The sequence below is a fragment of the Peromyscus californicus genome, unplaced genomic scaffold (genome assembly GCF_007827085.1).
Source record: "Peromyscus californicus insignis strain IS unplaced genomic scaffold, ASM782708v3 Scaffold_1__1_contigs__length_55948999, whole genome shotgun sequence".
NCBI lineage: Eukaryota > Metazoa > Chordata > Mammalia > Rodentia > Cricetidae > Peromyscus > Peromyscus californicus.
The window spans coordinates 11,549,854-11,572,138 of NW_026294492.1; the positions used below are offsets into that span (position 1 = coordinate 11,549,854).

The 22,285-nt window shown below is 47.3% G+C and overlaps 1 protein-coding gene across 3 annotated transcripts in view; it reads right to left on the minus strand.

Moving 5' to 3' along the window:
• Cyria (CYFIP related Rac1 interactor A) overlaps window positions 1–21,889 on the minus strand; it is a 114,431-nt gene extending 92,542 nt beyond the window's left edge. For 2 of the 3 annotated variants that reach the window (XM_052745884.1, XM_052745886.1), the window contains exon 1: window positions 21,774–21,889. The gene's annotated coding sequence lies outside the window, so the exon portion shown is untranslated. Of the gene's footprint in view, window positions 1–5,805; window positions 5,829–21,773 lie in introns of those variants that run through there. The other variant, XM_052745885.1, reaches the window with a different exon arrangement.
• Window positions 21,890–22,285: the final 396 nt, after the last annotated feature.

The following is a 22,285-nucleotide window of genomic DNA, read 5'->3' on the forward strand; positions in this document are numbered from 1 at the left end:
TCTTTATTGTGTGTGTGTGTGTGTGTGTGTGTGTGTGTGTGTGTGTGTGTGTGTGTGTGTCTGAGAGAGAGAGAGAGAGAGAGAGAGAGAGAGAGAGAGAGAGAGAGAGAGAGAGATCTTTGAATCCACACATGAAGTAAAGCACATTGGCCTCCTACAAATGGGTAGGCCTCCTTCCATCTACTGAAGGCCTGAGCAGAACAGCATGTAGTGAGGACTTCCTGCCGTTAAGCTAGGACATGGGGCTAATGCATTTGGACTTGGACTGGAACTTGGAAATTACACTGTGAGCTCTCCTGGTTCTCAGTCTTGCAGATCCAGCCCGGAGCCAGACCATAAGCTCTCCAGTGTGCCAACTGCAGATCTTGGAATTTCTGAGTTCCTGTAACTGTATGGGTTAGTTTCTTAAGAGCCTGTGCTTGCTCTCTCTCTCTCTCTCTCTCTCTCTCTCTCTCTCTCTCTCTCTCTCTCTCTCCTGTCTGTCATCATCATCTATCACCTATTTATTTATCTACCATCTATTTAATTTATATCTCTATATTTACCACTAGACCTAGACCTGGATAAAATACATATGCTGGGTAACAAAGAATGTGCTAGTATTTTTTTTAAAGCAAAGAAGCTACATTGGCTACACACTTCCTTCTGAAAATATGTTCTGTAAGTTTGATGTAGGTCTAGACTATTCTCTGAAGCCAAGGCTGTCTACACCCTGGCTTTTTCATAGGTGAGCTACCTGATGACAGACAGGCACTTCAGTCCTGCTTCCTCAGATATGCTGCTCATAGCAGATTCTCTTGAAAACTGATGAAAAGGGATTCAACCCAGCCCAGAGCTGAGCATACAAAGTGCCCTCTGTGTTCGTTTTCTTTCTTCTTGTTCAACACACATCCTGTGAGGTTCTCCAGATGGGGTCTAACCTCCACCTTGCCCATGACCTCTGGTGGTTTGTATTAATTCTGCCCCAGATACTCTGCCCTTTTCTGCAGCTCTCCTTGGATGGGGAAGGATCTCTCTAATTTCTTTTCCTTTTATCTCGTACGACCTACACTTTCCTTTGAGATGTTCATAGGGTTCAATCTGGCCAACTTCTTTCATATATCCAGGCATCAAATTGCCTTCCCTGAACAACCTGTAAATGCTTTTCACTCCTACCTCCATTGTTCTTACATCTTTCCATTGCACCTAACACAATGTAGACATTGGAATAGATGGACAGACAGACAGACAAATATTTGACAGGTCAGGTGTTTTACTTTACTCAAGATGCCAGTAACACAGTATGCATTCAATAAATATCTGCTCACTGAACGAAAAGATAAATGCATGATTGAACTAAGCCCAGCACCACCGTCCTGATGCCACTGCACATGCTCAGAAGCATCAGGGGTAGACACTCAGCTGTGCGTAGAAGATAATAAGGTAGCCATAGAAAGAAGCCACCCACTGGTACACCAGGCTAGAGCAGCCCTTGTTCTTTACACCAACAGGTAACTGGGAAATGGGGGGGGGGAGTCTATAGTGGGCCTCTCCTGGTCACTAAGACCCTCCTGACAGTTTCCTCAGGGGGAAAGCTGTTACAGAGGGTTTTGTTTTTTTTTTGTCAACGTAATTCCTCAGCCATATTGGCCCATGTAGCTGGGAGATGAGTTTCCTCAGTACCATGCAGAGGACATCAGGCCACACTGTCCTATACAAAGACAAGAGCATGTACTTTGGATTGGACATACTCAGCACTAAGGGTTCAAATCCTGTACCCTTCAGTTACTAGCTGTGTGGCCTAGGCCATACATACATGTACGTATATGAGTTCCTTTTCTGTCTTCCATAAAATGGGGACAATAATGGTAGTGAGATTAATCCCCAAGATTATCATGAAGATCCAAGGTAACAATGTAGGATTCTCAGCATATCAGATATCTTTGGAGCAGGGCATTGAGAGTTCTCTGACTAATGTCAGCCAAAGTTAAAAACAACTGATGTGCAAATAAGGCCTATAGTTTCTTTCTTACTGCTAACACACACACACACACACACACACACCAGTTTTCTTTTCTGTTTTTCCTTTTGGAGAGGGAGGGACCACACCATTTTAAATGGGCATTCTTTTGGTCCTGCTGATATCTATGAATCCTGGTAAGCAAAAGATGAGATGATGAGGTCGATTTTGCAATCTCTAGATGCTCAGGATAAAATAACTTCAAGTAGATGTGCTAGAAAGTCCACGCCAACATAGACAGAAGGATGACATTTCATTGTTCTCAAGTTCATATTTTGGGTTGCATGGGCCTCTCAAGATGTGAGTTAGTCAAGCTCTTAGAAATAGATTGACAGAGTACCACCATCTCAGAGGATATGGGAAAGTGCTTCCAGCATGTGGATAGTCTTAGGATGCTGAGCATTGGTCTACACAGTTAGTTTTCCATGTAATCCTGGAAGTTTTGTCTCCTGTGATGGCTCTTGGCATAACATGGTTCCTGAGTCACACTTGGCATTAGAGACCCTGTCCTCTATAGACTACCAACTCAGGCCAGTCACAAGAGACACAGTCTAGAGGTCTGGGACAAAAAAAGGTAAGGTCTCTGTGAATGGGCCTCACTGTAGGAAACTCCTACAAACCACCCCCAAGAGCATAGGCACCAAACTGGAATTAACTAGAAATTCTGCCCAACTAGGAAGCCCACACAATGCACCTCCACCCCACACCCCACCCCAAATGTCCAGGCTCCAAACACTTTGTCCTCATAACACAAAATAGCAACAGGCAATGCTATTTTTCTGTTCCCATTCCACAGAAATAAATAATGTAGCAATTCAGATTCAGGAATCTTCTCAGGGCTGAGAGAGAGAGAGACAGACAGAGAGAGAGAGAGACAGAGAGAGACAGAGAGACAGAGGAAGAGAGAGATAGAGAGAGAGACAGAGAGAGAGAGAGAGACAGACAGAGACAGAGAGAGACAGAGAGAGAGAGACTGAATTACCACAGGTAGCTTTATCTGTGCGGGGAAAAGCTACCCAGGAGGGAGAGCTGTTAAGATACCCATAGCAGGACCTTTTCTTTCTGCCCTAGAGCTTTGGTACATTGGTTTTCTTTTCTATAAATTGAGGAGGTCATCACTGTACCCCAGAAAGGCAGGGTATAACTGCGACAGTAAGAGGTAGGAAGAATCATAGCATTCAGGACCACCCCAAGGAAAGATGCTACAGTGGCCAAAAGCACTATGTGATTGCTGTCTCTGTTGAGGATGCTGGTTATCAAGATGCTGGGACACTCAGTCAAGTTTACAGCACTGTTATTCTTGGACATGATGATGAATTCTAGCACAGGACTAAATGCTTCAGAAACTGGATTACCCTTTAATTTAAGGAATAAGTTGATAAACATGTGTATCTTCCTATCACACAGCTGACATGCATGCCCTGTCAAATTTTCTAATCATAAGTAGATTGCAGCAGGCATAATTACATAGTCATATTTCAGCATCTACTGGGGATGTGTTTTCCCCCCGACACCCAAATTCACAGATGTTCAAATCCTTCTACAAAAATGGCTTAATGATTATATATAACCTACACATATGTTTCCTATCACTTTAAACCACCCTTATAATGCCTAACACAATGTAAATGCTACATAATCCACTGCATAATGCATTGCTGAGGAAATAATGGCAAAGAAAAACACAAGCCCACATTCAGAACTGTAACCCTCTATGCCTAACAGTCACACCGAGGTGGGATACATCAGGCAGAATGCAACCTATTTTCGAATGTTTTACATTTGTGGCGAGTGGGATCTGCAGACTGCGAATCTGCAGATATAGAAGACCTACTGTGTTTGATTTTCCTGGGTTTCCAGAATACTGGAGCAGCTGTGATCTCGTGGATTTATTCAGAACAACTTGGATATATTGACCACCTACTAACTACCTGACAGAATGCAAGGCCGACTCCTAAGACTTAAGGGCAAATAACACAGCTTCCTTCATCATGGAGCTTCTGTAGTCTCGGTACATCCCTCAAAAATACTGACGTTAGAATATCCCCCATTCCTTGGATGCCATTAAATACTGTCTTACTAAGAACATACTGTTCACATATTATATAACATGGTTTGTATGTGGGGGTTAGTCTATACTATTTTCCCAACTCCAAAAGAGCACACAGCTTTACTGGCTGCCATGGGACTTGCATGTAACATCTACTTTTCCAGGAGAAGGTATCAACTGGTCATTCGCCTTGTTAAGCAAATGGAATTTGAGTAGCACAGAGAATGTTGCATCCCAGCAGAAGCCTCTGCAGGCTTCTCAAGTTTGTGATACTTTCCTCACTCTCTTCTCCATGCCAGGAGCCTGACACATTCCAAAAAGCATCTGGTCCCTCAGCCCAGGTCCCAGCTATAATAAGAAATGTGGGAAGAGCCACAGAAGCCCACTCACAGCCTTTGAAATGAGCCATAAGGAGGATACTTGTTGCTATAAACTACTGGGATGAGGATTTTATTTCTTACCCCAGCAAAACTGACTGATACACTACATTTTCCCAGATTATTTTGTGTTTACAATCCTTACACTGGGAACAGATGAGAGAATGATGTCCACTCTATGAGTAAGGTCCCTAAGACCCGAGAGTCAGTAGGTAAAGCCCAACTGGATGATAAATCAAACAGGAAGGATCTAAAAGCAGGATAAACAAACCAACGCTCATTTTAATAGCCAAGTGCAATGAAAAGACTGTCCTAACTGTAGTAAGTAAAACCTGTACAAACTACAGATAATTAAAACCCCAGCAAACCATAAAGTTTTCATTGGCCTTTGGGATACTTCCCAGCATCAGGTGATCTAGCAAGAGAATAGGAAGCACGCAACTAAAGACACCAGAGTCAAAATGCAGAGCTTCTAATCCCATTCAACCCGATGATGGGCCAGCTCCTGGGCTCTCCCCCACAATGCTGAATGGTCACGCCCCAGAGGAGGGATGAAGGGGTGCTGCTCCTCTGACGCCAAATCTCCCTGAGCTCAGGATGGGGAGTAATCTAAGACTCCTTGACAAAGGGTCCCAGAATGCCCACCACATGCCTGGAATGGGAATGGAGGATGGTAACAGAGTGTGTGTGATTTCAGCAGGTCACGAGGATCATTGGCCTCCGTGTCTCTTCAAGGAGATACTCATGCAGGACAGAAGTTCACAGGCCCTGTCTGACTCCTGTGACTAATGCAATGTTCCTGTTCCTGTTGTTGATTCAAAACTCACTGTTTTTCTTTAATTCTCCTTTCCCTTTTACTTTCGATTAAAAAAAAAACCTATTCATCCCGGGTGAGTGGGTCGGCTTGATCATCAATTTAGACCCACTTCACCCTGATCCCATGCTTCCAAACCAGCCTGCTAGCAGATAGGGAAGGTATTCGGCAGCAGTTCAGCTCTCTGCTAGCAAGCTTGGTTCTCAACGGCTATTTCTGGGGGCACTGGCACCTTGCATGTGGTTTCCCACCACAGTTCACATCACTGGTTTCCAATGCTAACCCCGGCTAGGCTGAATTTTAACACCACCCTCCCCTTCTGCCCACAGATGATGTTTCCATGCAGCACCAGGCCCGCCTCCTCCGAGCCTCCCCCGACCCCCCCTCATTACTGTAATAGCAACTAAAGAAAAACAAACAGTCACCTCCTGGTAATCAGCTAAGTGTGCCCATGTGTGTGTTATTAAAGCATTACATTCAACGACAGAGACCAAATACTAACATAAATCAGCAAAAGTAGTTCTGAAGGCTGGAAGAAAGCCCAAACAGGCAGCTGGAGACATACCAAGGGGAGCGGAGTTGACACCAATTGAGTTCGGAACAAATGCTAAGACTTCATCTGAACCCAGGCATCACATGGTGAGCAGAGGTCCCCGATAGGCATGTGATTCACACACTGCAATTTGTGCAGAACTTTAATCCGTGTCAAAGAGTGTTTGTTACTCTACCCTACAGAGGGAAGGAAGCAAGACAGAAGATCAACCCCAGGGGAGCATGAAGGGGAGGGACGCCCATGCAGCATCACTGGCAGACACAGAATGAATTTTGCCTTCTTTAATATCAGGTACCAGAAATAGTCTCTTGCTTTTTTTTTTTTTTTTTTTTTAACATCTTCACTTCAAAAACTTGAAAGGTGCATTTGAATCAGAAAATTGAAACTATTTATCACAAGGGTTTGAGCCCAGAAGAATCCAGTCTCCCTGAGGCCAGGTCTTATGCTACCTACCCAGGCTTCTTCAAGATCTGTTTTATTTTAAGAGTGTGTGTGTGTGTGTGTGTGTGTGTGTGTGTGTGTGTGTGTGTGTGTGTGTGTGTCTGTGGGGAAGGTACGTGTAACTGACTGCAGGTGACTACAGACAACACTGGACCCCCTGGATTTGGAGTACCAGGCAGTTGAGAGGCACCCAATGTGTTTGCTAGGAACCAAACTTGGATCGTCTGCAAGAACAGGGTATGCTTTTAACTGTGGAGGCATCTCTACTGCTCATGCCTCCCCTCCCCCGCCACCACCATCTCCCCCCCCCCCCCCCCCGCCCCACCACCGTGCTCCTTAAGGTACATGTGCTGTCAGTTCATCTCTCAAAGACAGCTATTTAACAAATAACAAAACAAACAAACAAAACCAAAAGCAACAAACGAAAACTCTTTGCCTTTTCCCTTTATATTTTATTTGAGCCAACTTTCCACCAGTTAAAAACGAATTACTTTCTCCCTCACATGCATAAGTGAATACACTACCATTTTACACTCATGGCGTACACACTGTTGTAATTAGAATCTGAAGTGTACCCCACATACCCTCGTGTCTCAAAAGCTTAGTCCTGAGCAGATGGTACTACTTGGGGAGGTGAGGGAAACTGTGCTCGTTATGGCCCATGTGGAGAAGATGGGTCACTGGGGATGAGTCCTTGGGTGTCTGTGTGCCTTGTGTAATGCCACAGCCACATGCTCTCACCGACACCGTGAGCTGAGCTGCGACGTTGTGCCGTCCCTCCATGACGGACTGAAACCCTCTGAAACATGAGCCAACAGAAACCGTTCCTCACTTGTCCATGTCCCAGCAATGGAATAACTGATACACAAACATGTATGTTCATACATGTGCACATGTGTACACACACACACACACACTTTGATTGAAATCCCAAGATCGTCATCCCTTTGTAAAAACACCATAATGGCCTCCCCAGAACTTCATGACATCCTATCTCTCTTCAATTTCAACTCATCACTATCTTCTAACTGGTTCCCATTGGCAAAAGTTGCTAGGGACATCTTTCTGCCCTACGGAGACGGGCCTCAGATCAGGAGGCACAGGAAGGCGGAAGACACAGCAGAGATGCCCCCCTACTCTCAGGATGCTCTTCACAGCCTGCTTCTCTCCCCTTCAGCTCACCTACACTCCCACCTGAGAATAAACTCAGGCCCCTCTGATATTGGTGCCCTAATCTGGGAGAAGAAGGGTCCCATCATCAGAGAAGGTTCTTTTCTTTCTTGAACCGTCTCCCTTGCTACCCTCTGAGTCACCCCAATGGTGAAGGGGAGTCCTGGATGAAACCCTAACACACTTTAGGGTTTCTAGAGAGCTTTCTCCATCCTGCCCTGTAGTCACACTTTATAAACACCAGTCCCGAGCAGGGACCTCCTGTGCTGTTAATCCCTGGGGGCTCTTCCTCATCCTCAGGACTCCAGTTAACACTCTCCCCTCTGCGACTTTCACTTCCAGATTTCCCTGGCACCTCATTCATTCTACAGCAATCCTGCTCGATGAAGGCTTCTTCTTCTTCTTCTTCTTCTTCTTCTTCTTCTTCTTCTTCTTCTTCTTCTTCTTCTTCTTCTTTTTTTTTAGCAAACTCTAGCCAAGTAAAGTGTGGAGCCGGCACACCACCAAAACTCCCATGTCTCAAATCATCTTTAACTAGGACTTTTAGCTTTTGAAAAAAAGAGAAAGAAGCGGAGGTATTCACAGAAGCTGAACTCTCCCCCTGCCCCAGGCCGCCACTGCCACAGTGTGCTAGAGATGTGATTACAAACCAGCCCAGGCTTGCTCTCTGGGTGCATGGTCTAATGTCAGACATACCAGTGAAGCAGAGACGGTAAATATGAAGTCTACGTTCTTGGTGGAAAGGGAGTCAGAAGGTACTAAAATCACAGGTTGCCTGGCCACCTCATCACCTGAAAGCCATCACGCTCACTCAGCTGTGGTTACCTGCAGGCCAGGGACACTCAGTCCCTGCTTCGGTATTTGCCGAGGCTCAACAGACAATGGTTTCCCATGGCTCTCCACATGAAGTTCACTTCCTCACTTCAGGTCTCCACAGAGTCCCCACCGTCTTCTGGTGAAATCTTCCCTGACCACCTTGCTCAAAATAGTGACTACACTTCCTCCTAGCCAAGCCTCACCCTCTACACCAGTGGTTCTCACCTTGTGGGTTGAGACCCCCGCCCCTGGGGTTGAATGACCCTTTGGCAGGGGTCACCCAAGGCCATCAGAAAACACAGACATTTACATTATGATTCATAAACTGTATTAAAGGGTCACAGCATTAGGAAGGTGGAGAACCACGGCTCCACCCATCTCAGCTTTACTTTTTTTCAGGCAATTGACTATCCTTATTTTACTTGTTTCTGTGTCATGGTCCATCTTTCCCCATCAGAATGTAGTTATCTTCGAAGCCAACGACTCACATCTGTCTGGCTCACTGCTTAATCCCCAGAAAAGTACCTGGTTATGGGTACTCAATGAATATCTATTAAACAAGTGGATAGATGAATGGAGGATGAGTATGGTGGGAAACAGGAAAGGTCTTCCAGAATAAAGGTCTACCAGATGTGAACCCCTAAGGATCTGTTGAGGTAAAGGCCGTACCTTGGAAGGAGGATGCAACTCCTGTGTGATTTGGGGCAAATCATATTCCATCTTTTTCTTCTGTAACATGAAGCTAACAAAAAATACGTGCCAGTCTATGATGAGCCATAAAACATAAAAAAAAAAAAAAAAAAAAGGAGTTTGGGCCAGTAAAAATAATGCCAACCACCATGTGGGCTGAGGAAACATGGGAAAAGCCAAAGGGTAGCATGCCTTTCTCCACAATTGGGGCCTCAGTTCTGACCACAGAAAGAAGCTGGGGTAGCCCAGTACAGTGAGTTTGGAAGCTAAAGAGTCATCAGGACCTGATCCCAGGCTTTAATAAGGGTGCCTGCACTCCAGGCCAGAGCAAAATATCAAATACTCTCTGAACTGTGCTCTGTGAACGGCTCCTGCATAAAACAAGTGAAGTATTTCCTATGCGCTCTGCCTTCCGGTAAGTAAGTGCAACACTCTGCATCTAAGCTTTGCTCTCTCTATAATGAGCACCCAGCATCTTCTCCCATTACTTGACACATGTGAAAGTTTCCAGAGCAGCGTCTGGCACTTTGGAAGCACATGGCAAACAGAAGATACTATTTGCATGAAATTTACATACATTAAGGTAGGGGGAACCATGAAACTCCATTTGGGAAAAAGGCAAAGAAATCAAGCTGCGGTTGTATTTTTCTGAAGCTTAAGGGACTAGCCATGGACAAAAAACAGGACTTTCTTCTGCTGAAAATTAAAAAAAAATAAACAAACAAAAAACGTGTGACCTAGAACCATTGTGAACTGTATGGTATGACAATGTAGACAATTTTCAGAGAAAGACAGATTGTACCCCAATCATGCTGCCCACTTTAGATCCTATGTCTTCATGAGATTCCAGAAAAAAAAAAAAAAGCATTCTTAGGCTCATGGTCTTGATTTTTAAAGGAGGATTAAAGATGTGCCTTGTAAGTATCTGTTGCCTGAGAAGGACAGGCAAAAGTCTGCAGCAAGACCATTAACACTTAAAAATCGCTAATGCTTACTGAAGAATATACCTTATTGTCATTAATGCAATAGGAGATTTAAGAATTCTTTGAAAACTTAGGGGCCACCTTGGGTCTGGGTAACCTGAAAATTATTAGTTAGGAAAAAAAACAAATAAATAATTCACACGTATACACCACCTAACAGTGAGCACACCGTAGTAATCTTAGTTTACACGGGCTATTCAAGCTAGTTGCTGAATTTGAGGTTAACAGATAAACTTACAAAACTTACTCCCTTACTAGAAGGTTACAGAAAGTAGTCAGGGAAGGAAGAGAGGGGGAGGAGAGGAGAGGGGAGGGGAGGGGCGGGGAGGGGTGGGGGGAAGGGAGGGGGAGGGAGAGGGCTCCAGCACACAGTGTGTGAAAGTGGGAAGCAAACAGGAGACAGGCATATAATGCAGTACCCACACTGGTACAGTCACATCCATCCCCACGTTCACATTCAGAGGGAACCCCAACTTCTACCCTGCCCAAAGAAGCTCTCTACAAGAATAACTTCAGGCTAGAGATAGATCGACCATCTCCCCCCCCACCCCCCCCACCCCCCCCATCTCAGGAGCCTCTGGGACTGGTGGGCAGGGCCAGGCCTATCTCCGAGTCAAGCTTCAAGGTAGAGGAGCTGAGGCTCCGAGAGGGAAGGCGGGGCGGGGCCAGATCAGCGGCAGAAGCAGGCTCAGTACCCTGGGTCAATATCCACACAGGCCTGTCTCTGTCCACAGCCTCTCCCTCATCATTACCACCAGCTCAGCCAGCAGAACTGTGTAGCTAGGGTTTATCCCTGCTCTGTTCCCTCTCTTTCACAGCTAGTCCAGACTCTGCTCCCCACTCACCCCTCCCACCCCGCCCCCGCTGGTTTGACCTGTGAGAACATGCAGGAGGCAAAGACAGAGCAAGTCCAAGCTCCACAGGGCCGACAGACAACTCAAGAGTTTCTCCTCTGTGTGCCTCTTTCCCACTTCCACCAACGGTCTACGTTAAGCAAAATGGAACACATCCTCGGTCCCCTATTCTTTTAAAACCTGTATTCCAGATTCTTTATTTTTTTTTACAGCCATACTCAAATGCTTTGAATTTTTTAAAAATATACATTTAGATGAATTTTTACAAGGGTCTGTCTCTCTAACAGAAAAATTAGAAACGTCTCCCAGGAGGCTTGATTTAGCTGCATTCTGCCACTTCGTGTGCTTTTTTCTGTGGTCACTGGTGCCTGAAAAGTCCCAGAAGGTCCCTCAGCTGCAGCTGCAGGAGCTCTTGAGAAGTCAGTTCCATTCATAAGCCACACAGAGGCAAGGGTTGGCCTGAGCCAAAGCCATGCCGATCAAACCTAGGAAGGCCTTGCCTGGAGCAGCACTGCCTCAGATCTTAATAAACACACACAGGCCCCCAACATGTGCGCACTCCAACCCCCCCACCAACACCCACTCCTGTGTTCACACCCAGCACACACAGAGCACAGCCGTACTCTCAGAACCTCTCATACGTTCACACACCCATCCCATGGCATGCACACTCACAGCATAGCCCCCACACACTCCATACAGTACATCCATGCAGTCGCACACTCCTCTACACATTCGGCCTACTCTCAAACATACTTTCACTACACATTTGCCCACCTCCCACATAGACCACGTTATATGAGCACAGCCGGCACGGTGTGCTCATGGCCCAAGTTTGGTCCCTGGAACCCGCATGGTGGAAGGAGTGAATCAATTCCCATAGGTTCTCCTCTCAACTCCATCACCCAGGTGTCATGGCAGGCGTATGCACGTATCACTCACTCACTTTCTCTTTCTCTCTCATCTCTCTGTCTCTCTCTCTCTCATATACACACACTCACACTAAATAAGTAATAAACTTGTATATGAGTAAGACACATACACACATAGTAAATAAGTAAATAATAAACTTGTATACACTCATACACTAGATAAGTAAACAATAAATACACTTGTACAAGTAACCACGCACACGCACATGCACATGCGCGTGCACGCAAACACACACACACACACACACACACACACACACACACACACACACACATACACACACACAGGCTTCTGTAACACGTAAGGTCCAACACTCTAGAACGGTACTCTGAAATGGGCCTTATTTATAGTTCCCCTGAGACCCCAACAGTCTATACCAGGCTAAGGCTTTGAAGACCCCGGAGCCTACTGGCATTTCTGTACCATGGAAACTCCCTGCTATATTGTAGCCTGAGATCCTATCACAGTTCCTGCTGAGGGAGAATCTTCTCCAGATGAGCAGGGGAGGTCGCCAAAGAACAAAGAACTACAACTTGTCACATCTCATGGATCCTGGAATAAGGTTCAACTTTCAACAGGGCAAAAGTCAGACTTATGATGCACACTAAGCATAAAGTCAAAATCAAAGAAAGAGAAGGGGTGAGGGGTTGCCTGAGCACTGGTCATACAATTTCTTTGCCTAAATGTCCCCATTTCAGTACCTGGTCCACACACAGATGCGGACTATATGGGTAAACTCTGCCATCTTTTCATTTTCTTGGGCAGGTCTAACTCTGGTCCTCCACTCCCTAACAGGGAACTGTTCCAGTCCTCTGTGGCACCACAATGCCCAGTGAGTTCTTAACTTGTAATTTTAGAGAGCCAGGCAATCAATGACAATGGCCACATTGGGGCTATGGTCACTGTCTTCTTGGTCCACTGGGCAGCAAGCCCTTGATGGTACCGTCTCTAGGAATGACAATGTAGGTTCTGGGGACAAAGTGCATCCAGAAAGACATGGAAAGGTCACTGTTAAAAGACAAGGAAAGGAAAGTTCCAGAAGATACCGGGACAACACACTGGAGGCCTTCTTGTGTCCCTTTGAGTCTTCATGGGCTGAATGGAGGCCACAGGAGGCGACCAGCGGGCAGTTAGTGCATCCCTCATCTCTCTCCTATTCATTCCTGTCCTTTGGGATCCTGGCCCCCACACCCAGGCTCAAGGAGATAAAGGGCATTTACTTCAACTTGATTCCTAGAGGCAGAGAAGGGAAGTAGCAAGGCCAAGGTCACTTAGTAAGTCAAGAGCAAGCTCAAAGTAAGAGCCAAGACCTTCTCACGCTCTGCTTGGGGCTTTTCACTTCCCCATGCTCCCCCTTTCGAGTCTGGTTCCTCCTCACAAGGCTAAAATGATGAGTCAGACTGAAAAAGTCCCTTCAGTCTTCCCCTAATGCCACACTTGGTTAAAAAAAAAAAAAAAACAACAAAATTCCAACGTATTTTTACTTCTAAGAAAGTTCTGCTTGAAAACGACTGTGTCCTTTTGAAACTTTTAGAAGACATGTTTGAACAAATTGTTGTTACTCTTTTATTCCTAACAATAATATGTTCACATAATGCATTTCTAATTATTTAAAGTGAAAAAATATTAAAGTGGCCATCGATGCTTTTGATTAGAACGAAATGAACTATGTGGCCACTTTATCTTTTCTAATTTGCTTTCTATGTTGTGATAAACACCATGACCTGAAGCCATGTGGGGAGGGAAGGGTATACTTGGCTTACATGTCCCAATCACAGCTGATCATTGAGTAAAGTCAAGGGCAGGAACTCAAGACAAGAATGTAGAGTCAGGAACCGAAGCAGAAACCATAGAGGAACACTGCTTCCTAGATTGTTCAGCCTGCATCCTTATCCCTCCCAGGACCACCAGCCCTGGGGTAGCACCATCCACAGTGAGTAGTCCTTCCTATATCAATCATTAATCAAGAAAATACCCTACAGAATTGCCTACCTGTCCACCTGATGGAGGCATTTTCTCAACGGAGCTTCCCTATCCTCTTCCCACATGACACTAGCTTGTGTCAAGACGCCAAAAACCTAACCAGCACACCACACTCTCTCCAGGGGTGGACATGTGGCTGTGTTTTCCTAATTCCATACTGTGAGCTCCTGTAGGCTTTTTTTTTTTTTTTTTTTTTTTTTTTTTTTTTTTTGAGACAGGGTTTCTCTGTGTAGTTTTGGTGCCTGTCCTAGATCTCATTCTGTAGACCAGGCTGACCTCAAACTCACAGAGATCCGCCTGGCTCTGCCACCCGAGTGCTGGGATTAAAGGCATGTGCCACCGCTGCCCACTTCCTGCAGGCATTTTGCAATAGAAGTCCACCAGTCCACTAAAATGCTTTTCTAGATTGCACTAAAATCCATTCTCAGACCAGATGTTCCTCTAAATTCAGAGTTTTCTTTACTGCAGAAGGGAACAAAGTATGTAACTACCTATTATGTGCACGCCCAGAAGGGTCTGAAGCACTCATCTTTCTGCTAAAAAAGCTCATTTATCCCAAAGTGAGACAAATAGGATCTATAAATAGTCTCACGTAAAATTGGGCTAGCTTCCAAAAGAGTGATGGAAAAATAATTCTACCTTCAGAGTTGTTTCAGATTTTTGGACGCAACAATAAGAGGATGTGGGTATGTCGGAAAATTGCTTTTGACCCTATTTATTATTACCTGTGAAGGTATTCAAGAGCACAGGTTTGAAATCTCAATATAGGGTGGGGGGAAGGGCGGGCGGGGCAGACATGTTTGAGGAATAAGGAAATGAGCAAGGAGATTGATAATAAAACGCGAACAGACTGAATCTTGGTTTGTCTTGCTAGGACGCATCAGTACTACAAGTTACTGTGTGTATGCTGGGGATGCAGGCTCACAGGCTAGAGACATTAGCCTGGGGGAAGGGACTTTTCAGGGGAGATTCAGTGATAGGTGGTGGCGGGGGCAGTTGTGTGGCTGCTCTCATCAGAACACCAAAGAGGAACCGACAGGAGTGGCCCAAACTTTTCAAGCAAATTCTACTCAAAGCCTGAGCAAAAAGAGGACCTGATAAATATTTAATCCATGCATCCCTCATACCATCCATGAGACACAGCATCATCAGCTGCTGTGCACAAACTGGAAAATGTCACAGACTTAAGGAATTTGACCAAGGGGAATGCCAAGATTCCAAATTATCTGTTTGCTTCAAAGACGCTCAAGGGCTCCCAGGAACATGGCACCACTCTGAATTTCAGAGCTGTGGGGTGTCCTCCTGCCTCTCCCACTCTCACCTCTTTCTTTCTCCTTTGCATCCTTCCCATCATTCTAACATCTCCTAACTATCCATCCATCCATCCATCCATCCATCATCCATCCATCCATGCCTGCCCTCCCCTCCCCCCGCCGCCAAACTAGAATAAAGACACCAGAGGTATTCGTGCACATCTGACTCTGCCATTCTGTAAACTGAGAACATAGTTCTATTATATTCCCAGGATCACCAGCTGTCCCAGGGAAGAGCATGAAAAATGCATTGCATGGTACCTGCCTCAACTGGAAGGGACCCACCACTCAGCAAGGCTGAGATCAGGCTCAGCTCATTGCTATCAGCTCGCAACCTCTGACAAAGTAGGCTGAGCAAAGGGCACCCCAAAAGACATCAGTCACGGGGAAATACTTAAAACACAAGCTTGATCTCATTTATTTCAATGTAAGAGTATGGATGTGCCTCTGGCTAGCATGGAATTGCTGCCTTTGTGAGGTCAGTATTTTACCAAGACACTTGCTTATGGGTACCACATTCCTCACATACGTGTGGTTCTTATTTACAGTGTGGCTGATGGGGAGAAAGTGGCTCTGAAAGGCAATCTACAGAGGCGCAGACACCATCTAGGCCAGCTTCCTAGTGAGGCAACATTATGGAAGTTCCTAAAAATACCTCTGGATGTCAGCTTCCCCAGCCACAAGGCAGAGTTAATATCTGCTGCACATGTTCTTCGGAACTTTGCCCCAGATGATTGGTATTATCCTGCTGACAAGATCTTCTATTGCTCTATAAATGCTGTTGCCCACACAGTACCAAAGGCAACAGAAGACTCAGAGAGAGAGAGAGAGAGAGAGAGAGAGAGAGAGAGAGAGAGAGAGAGAACACTTGTCAAAGCCCAGGTTGCATGTGAGTGAGCAGATGGTGTGGACAGAAGATTCTCGGTACTTTCTGACTCTCCATCCATGCTCCTGTCCACTGCCTCTCCTCTTTGGCTGACTTGGAATCAGCTGCATCACTGCTCCTGCAAGACCAAGTTACCAATGGCCTTGAAAGAACTGGAAGGCCCTGGGCTAAGTATATCGTTCATTGCTCCTCGTGTGCATTTTGTGTTTTGTTTTGTTTTTTCTTCCCCCCTTTGGGGCTGAGGACTGAACCCAGGGCCTTGTGCTTGCTAGGCAAGTGCTCTACCACTGAGCTAAACCCCCAACCCCATCGTGTGCATTTAAAAAGAGTGAAATTCATGGAGCCTCCCTGCAAAAGGTTTTAAGGGCATTATCTCATAACAGAAGACACCTGTAGGTTAGGTAAGGCACCTGTGAGACCAGCCGCCTTCTCCACTCACCTTAATGGAAGTTATGGAGTATGATATTAACTCTGCTCCCCCCCCCCAGTGACCTCCCCTGATTTTCTCCTCTCATCAGCTTTGACTTTTCAGTCATTGGGGAGAGGGGGGTACTCCATTAGAAAATGGCTCCCTTCCTGGGAGGGAACAGTGTTTCCTCTCCCCAGTCCCAGCTCTCTCTCAACAAAGCTGTCTCACTAAGGCTGCCAAGTCTCCCTTCCCCACTGGCCACTGGGTAAAAGAAACTGAAGAGTTTTGAAGATCATCAGACTAGATGTGGAAAAGCCCTTTCGAGCCATCAAATCCCTTCCTGTCTTATATTCCATTCGATGGTAATACAGAAGCCCGGGGCTTTGCTCCTCCCTGATCCCGGAAGTTAGGCTGGACGTTGATTGCTGAACCCAGCTCTTATTCCTGGGCACACGCTTTTTTTATGTTTCAACATTCAAGAGGGAACTGATATGCCCTCAGATGGCATCTCAATAGAAGAGGAGGATGGGCTGGGCTGTGTCACTTTTCTCTTCCTCTAGATCACTGTTTTATGACTCTGGCCAAGCTTAGGCAGAAGCTTTCTCCTTTGGAGTGAGAGCCAAATGAAGGTAGGGATGGTCGAATACTGATCTGTATGTTCTCACCCCAGTGCAGGCGAAGGGCAAGGGCCCACATGGTATGCATTTGTTATAGGAATGAATGATCCCATTTTTTTTAATGCTTGATCCATCATAAAACTGCAATTAAACTCTTCGGGGCACTCGATTTCCCAGTTTCATTTTAAAAATCTAATTATCTATGCCATACAGAATTTTTATTAGAAAGTGAAGTCATTAAATAAGCAGACACCCGACTCAGGCCCTGAGATAATTGCAAATAGAAACGCATCTGTCGGCTGTGCTCAGCTGGACCCGGTAAGCAGACTGCTGGGAAACGTGGTCCTGGGCTTCAGCACGTGAGGCAGCTGGGGCAGCAGGGTTCCTCAGGAAATGCTGGCTTCTGCCTTAGCTGGGGAAGCCTAGGGAACAATTCTCAAGCTACTTCTCACTCTCCTCTTCCTGGATAAGAGTTGTACCAACAGACTAAATCCACATCACCTCTACCTTTGAAAAGCTCCCTGCCCCCAAGCCTGCCATTAACCATTCGAACTCCATAGCCTGTCTCTATATCTACCTTCCAGGGAAACACTTGTGATGTTTTCCATTCCTATGTCTGGTGATAAAACCATGGCCTGCCCAGTGATTTGGGCTATTTTAATGACAAACCAACAATCTATTCTTGTGCTAATAAAACTATTTTGAATTCCATCAGCTCTTCTTTCTTAACTAAGACATGTCAAACTCCCCTTCTATTCATCACATGTAGAAAGAAATACGCAGCCAGCTGCAGAAAGCCCTGTTAATGCTGCACTCGGGGCAAAACCCTAATAAACGCTCTAAATATTTACTATGAGTCTGAGTTACAGCACAGACTAGTTCCACCCTTACTGAAATCCACTCATATTCTCCAAACACACTCATTTTAGGTCACTGACATACCAGCCAAGGAAATGACAAAATTGTATGCCATGGCACAGAGAGTAAGCGGGACTTAGTTTTACATTCTGGCCCTGCTTCTTACTAGCTGACAACACTATTTGAGTGATTCTACCTCCTTGCCCTCGTTTCTTTAACTGCAGAACAGAACAGAAGCAAATAAATAAACATCTATGTTCTCGCTTAAAAAAAAAAATCAAATAAGGGGGCAGCTATAGAGGTCCAGGGTATTTTTCTTTTTTAAAGCAAACACTTATTTTCAAGGATTCTCACATATAAAAATGCATACCTGCAACTCTGGAAGTTTGTTTGCATTTCAAAAAGTGTTATAGACTGAGCGCGTGCCCTGGTGGTGGAGATCATGGTTTATCTGGTGACATATAACTCGAAGATGAACTAGAAATGCTAGCAGCCAGAGGGTGGGCAATTTTTAACTTTCCTAGATAATGAATAGATCTCCAAGGGCCAGAATCCATCCAGAGAGCCGTCTCCTGGGATTCTAAGAGGACCCAGAGGCCCACTAACGAGAGAACTCTTTTCTAATCAATACAACTAAATAACAGCAAGTCTATTGTGAGATTGGCACCATGCCAGGCCCCATAAATACGGAAGACCATTTAATCCCAAAGAAGGCAAGTGTAAGTATTGGAGTCTTACTGCCACAAGAATGGAGGCTCGGTGAGGCCAGGTAGTCTTTCAGGACTCTTCAGCTAGAGCACACCAGAACGAAGCTTCAACTCATGTCTGATTCCAACATCCTCCTCCTTTGCAACCACTGTAAGACCTAATCTTAGAATTCTTGTGGCACCATAGACAGGCTTTTTAACACAGATGAAGTAGGAACCAGAGGCTACTGGGAATGAGTCAAAACTCCCAGAGGCATGCAGGACTGCCTCCTACCTGTACGCTCACCAGAACTAAAGGACTAAAGGAGGGGCTCTCTTTGATAGTAATCCCATTCCGTGGAGACTAAATGAAGACTTCCCAAGAGGACAGGAGCGGCATTTTGGCCACAAAGCCCAGGCTACCCGAGTCAACCCTAAGGGATTATCTGACCAAGAGCCATCTCTAGATCCCACATCACCTGTCCCTTTGTCAAAACACTCCTCTGACTACATGACAAGAATCTCTCCCAAGGTCTACCTCCTCCAGACCACATTGTTTAGAAATGGGAGTAGTGTCTCCATGATGTCCACGCTGTATTTCACACATAAACACAAGGTGTATAAATGAAGGCATCTATTTCATGAACATTCCACAAAATAACTTGAGGAAATGCCTTGAGAGATTATGGCTTAATATACTTTTTTTTTTTTTTCAACCTGCCAGTCGTGGCTCAAGGCATCTCTTTAAACTGAGATCTCCCAACATAAACTAGGGAAGTAAGGGTCTTTTGGCCTTCCAACCATTCAAAATATACCTGACAGGCTAATTATATATATATAAAAAAAAAAGAAGCAATATCAAGCAGGAAAGATAATGATGCCGTCAAGTCCATTTTAAAGACAGAGTGAGGTCCATGCGAGTGAACTGACTTCCTCTGGGTCAAGAGCTGACAGTGAAGGCAGGCCATGCACGCCCTTGTCTTTTCATGCTGCCCCAAGACCACAAGTCCAGAGCGCCCTGCCATGCAAAGGGGAGACAGAGAGAATGCAAGGGACAGAAAAACAACCAGGAAGGGAGAAGCAGCTTCAAGGCAGAGTGTCACTGACAGGGGACAGTGGGTGATACCCTGGCCTGGGTTAGCGCTCTGGGAACTCCTCACTCAGGGCTGGCTCTGTGTCCTTGACTCATCCGGTTGCATCTAGGCTCTGGGAGCACAAGCAAACTGAATTCTTCTCAGTGCTGAGTGAAAACAGGAAGTCACAAGTGGCTTCACTCTGCTCTCAACTTGGGTCTCCAGCACTTAGGGTTCAGGAGGCACAAAGGGCATGGAAGGCAGCTTGCATCCCCTGGGGTGCAGCGGCTCAACCAGGGTTAGGGGACTGGAACCCTTTCTAATTAACTTCCCGATGCGCACGGAAGTCCTCCAGGAGACAGAGCAGGGAGCACACAACAGAATGGGAGGCAGGAGATCCATAGATCAGCGCCATGACATCCCTTCATTTATCAAATCTGAGGGCTGACTGTGTGCTCACAGCAGCAGGAGCCCATGGGAAGCAACTCACTTGCTCTGAGTTGACTTGCCACATCTACAAAGTGTGTATATGTGTGTGGGGGGGGGGCTTCCCCTCCCCTAGAACAGTCTCCTGAACATGAAAGCACCCCAGTGAGCTACCACACGTGTTTGGCACCCTCAGCAGTGTGTTACCAATCATGCACCCCACCTGGGATGCTACTATACTGTCCCCTCCCCAGAGTTGAAGCAGGAAGGAGTATGGTAGGTCCACCCCCCCCCCCCATCCTCAGGAGGTGAAGTTCTGCCAGCCCCCAGCCTGGGCCCAATGCCCATGTTTATGACTGTTTATTTCAGAGCAAGTAGAAAGAAGAAATTAGAGCCATAAAAGACAGGACAACAGACCAATAAAAACCAGCTCCCAGAAGAGTCAGGGGGAGGACGAGGCAAAAGTGTCACCATAGCAACACAAGACCGGCAGAAACAGGCAGGAAAAACAGCCCCTGCTCTGCCTCCTCTCTTGACATGAAACCCTCAAACCCGTCCAGGAGTTATGTGACATCCAGTCTCACTGTGAACAACCGGAACAGGCTGGTCTTCCCAAGTGGAGGCCCGGACAGGCGCGCGCCCCCCCCCCTTTCTGCCCAGCACAGGTCCCAGTCCTGCATGGTCCCAGCCCAGCTTTCCATGCTCCAGGGACCCAACACTATGCAGATGGCCTGGGTCACTCTAGTGGAGGTGGTGACTGTGGACAGCAGGGAAAGTTCTAACAGGGAAACCATTAAGCTTGTGGGAGCCTTATGACTGTGCCTGGGGTTCTCTAAGGAGCAGGCAGGGAATCACCCACAGAGGAGAAGAAACCATGCCCAGAACCCAGAAGGGTGGCACTAACAGTACTGGACCTTTCCTCTCCAATGATGGCTGACAGAATTCCGGAGATCTTCCCGGGAATGGGGGGTTGGGGGTGAGGGTGAGAGCTTGAGCAGATTTCAATGCCAAAGGCCCTGGACCTTGTCTCTGGGGACAGAGGCCAGAAAGTTTAGCAGCTTGGGAGAAAGACTCAAGGATGGGCTGGTACATTTTGACAAGAGGGCATTCTTGTCAGTCCCTCAGCTGGCAAACAAGACAGGTGTGTCTACCAAAAAGCATGGCTGGCCTGAGACCAATGCCTTGGGAAGTGGGTCAAATTGTTCCCGAAGCTCCAGCCTGGAAAAGTCTCCTCCTTCTGGACTCCAGTTAGGAGTTCTGGTGTGAGGGGGAGTAAATGCAGCGGAGGCGAGGTCCTAGGCACAGCAGTTGGCCTGCTGGCTAAGCACTTCTGTGGCAGGTGGCAGCCGAAGGGTCCAGGTGTGCACGGGCCAGGGCGGGCTTCACCCATGCCTCGGGGGTTGCAGAAAGATGGGGAGCAGGGGCCCCCGCAAAGGAACCCGAAGGGGTAAGACTGGGGGGGGGTCTCCCGAAGAATAGCTCTGGGGATGAAGGTTCTTGGGGGTGGGAGTGGTTGAGGGTGCAGGGAGTCGTCAGGAAAAGGAATAAAACCAGGAGAGAGTCCCGGCGCGCGCGAGAGCAATGGACGCACAGACCTCTCCGACTCTCGGGAATCAAGAGGAAGGGTTCAAGACCGGGTCGAGCTTGCCTCCCTCCCTCCCTCCCTCGCCCAGAGCTGTAGGGCATCGCCGCGAGCCAGGCGAGGAGGGCCATGGCCGGGCCCCCTGCTCCACCATGCCCGGCGCCGGGGAGGCCCCCCGCGGCCCCGCAGCGCCTTTCGCGGCGGCTCCCCACCCGCGCTCCCTGCCGCGCCCCAGCCCCGTCCGTCCGCACCACGCTCACCGGAGTCGCCGCCGCCGCCGCCGCCGCCGCCGCTGCTGTCGCCGCTGTCCCCGCCGCCGCCTTGCTCGCGCTCGGCCGCCCGCTCCGCCGCTGTGCGAGCCTCTCCCGCGGCAGCCGCAGCCCGAAAGTCTGCTTCCAGCCCCGCCCCGCCCCGCCCCGGCCCCGCCCCACGGCCCGCCCCTCCCTGGCCCGGGAATCCCACCCGGCTGTCACCCGGCAGCCCAGCCGGGTTCCCTTCTTCTTCTAGCTAGACGAAGCAGTAGGAGCTGCACCCAGGAGCGAGCACTGCCTCTCCCGGCTCATGGTAACCCTGCCGTCCCTCGGCCTGGCTCACTTGCCTTGCTACTCAGTAGGAGGCCCGAATTCCTCCATACCCACCTTTCCCCTTCAAACAAAAAGATTCCCCCCAAAAGACACAATCCCGGCAAGCCACTGACATACAGCCACACTGACAGTAGTGCCCACACCGGATCACCCCCAAACCCTAGCCGTCCCGTCCCCCACCCCCACCC